Here is a 1,473-nt window from a genome sequence, read left to right as displayed (position 1 = left end):
AGGCAAGTGTATGACGTAATAGTGCAGCGGAAATCCGCTATGGAGATAAGTAATTAAAGGTTAACTGAGACATCCACCCAAAATGTAGGAATTTGGTACAATGGGTGGAAAGGTGTGGTCCCGGGTTCGAGTCCCGGACCAGGACGAATTTTTCTTCAACTGCGAGGCTTTCTTTCGAGGAACCCGATTGGGTTTCCATTGTAGCAAATTGCTACAATTTGGGTGGATGTCTCAGTTTCCCTTTAATTACTCGTCTCCACCTAGCGGATTTCCGCTGAACTATTACGTCATACACTTGCCTTTGCTTCGAGTTGTCGACAAATTCGACTTCGCCCTGCCATCTGCTAGCCGCCTGGTTAGCTCAGATGGTAGAGCGGCTGCCCCGGAAAGGCGGTGGTCCCGGGTTCGAGTCCCGGACCAGGACGAATTTTTCTTCAATTGCGAGGCTTTCTTTCGAGGAAACCGGTTGGGTTTCTATTGTAGCAAATTGCTACATTTTGGGTGGATATCTCAGTTTCCCTTTAAGAACTAGAACTTGCTTGTGATGCTTTCCTTTTGGGCTCGGAGCTATGCTGTCCAAGCGTGATGCTCATGGTATGCAGCGTCCCATTGCGTTTGGATTCAGGAGCCTCCAGCCAGCCGAAAAAAAACTATTGCCAACTGGACAGAGAAGCACTGGCACTCATTTTTGGTGTCACAAGGTTCCGGCAGTACCTTTGGGGAAGACACTTTGAAGCTGCCAATGACCTCAAGCCGTTACTCTGACTGTTCGGCCATGACAAGGCCATTCCAGAACGCAGCTCTCGAAGAATTATACGGTGGGCCCTCATGTTGTCTGCCTATGACTACACCCTGCTTTATCACCCAGGAGAGACCATATGTCATGCGGACGGACTGAGCCGGTTGCCCTTGGAAACAAAGAATTTTCCGGTGGAAGCTCCTGCGGATGTATTTATCTTGGAAGGCAAATATCCCTGCGTTTTGTCGTCCACAGCCATTGCCCAGGCATCAAGCAAAGATCCCGTTTTGTCAAGGATCCGTAACAATTTGCTGTATGGTGGCCAGCTGCCCAATGAGCCGAAATGGAGACATTACAAGAGTCGTGAAAATGAGCTCAGCCTGCAGGACGGTTCCATTTTTTTGGGAATGAGGGTGGTCGTTCCCCCATCACTTGAACTTGAAGTAATTGAACTCTTTCATGAGGGGTCACCCTGGCATCGAAAAAATGAAAGCTCTTGCCCGAAGCCATGTATGGTGGCCTGGTGTGGACGATGACATCACAGACAAAGTGAAATCATGTGCGGTGTGCCCGGAATATCAGCAGTGCGCCGACCAGTGCAGTCTACACCCTGGCCGTTTCCTGAAAGACCATGGTCACGTCGTCATGTCGATTTCGGAGGCCCATTCACGGGGACATTACTTCTTAGTCATTGTAGACGCCTACTCAAAATGGCTTGAGGTAATTCCAGTGAC

General features: G+C 49.4%; 1 non-coding gene across 1 annotated transcript; it reads left to right on the top strand.

Annotated features, from left to right (window-relative positions):
* The first annotated feature begins 350 nt into the window (after positions 1-350).
* Trnas-gga (transfer RNA serine (anticodon GGA)) lies at positions 351-425 on the top strand. Its single transcript has one exon. It is a non-coding gene; the product is annotated as a tRNA-Ser (tRNA).
* The last annotated feature ends 1,048 nt before the right edge of the window (positions 426-1,473 follow it).

The sequence above is a fragment of the Dermacentor silvarum genome, chromosome 10 (genome assembly GCF_013339745.2).
Source record: "Dermacentor silvarum isolate Dsil-2018 chromosome 10, BIME_Dsil_1.4, whole genome shotgun sequence".
Taxonomy (NCBI): Eukaryota; Metazoa; Arthropoda; class Arachnida; order Ixodida; family Ixodidae; genus Dermacentor; species Dermacentor silvarum.
Note: the sequence above shows the minus strand (reverse complement) of the source record. Positions and strands in the feature narration are given on the sequence as shown.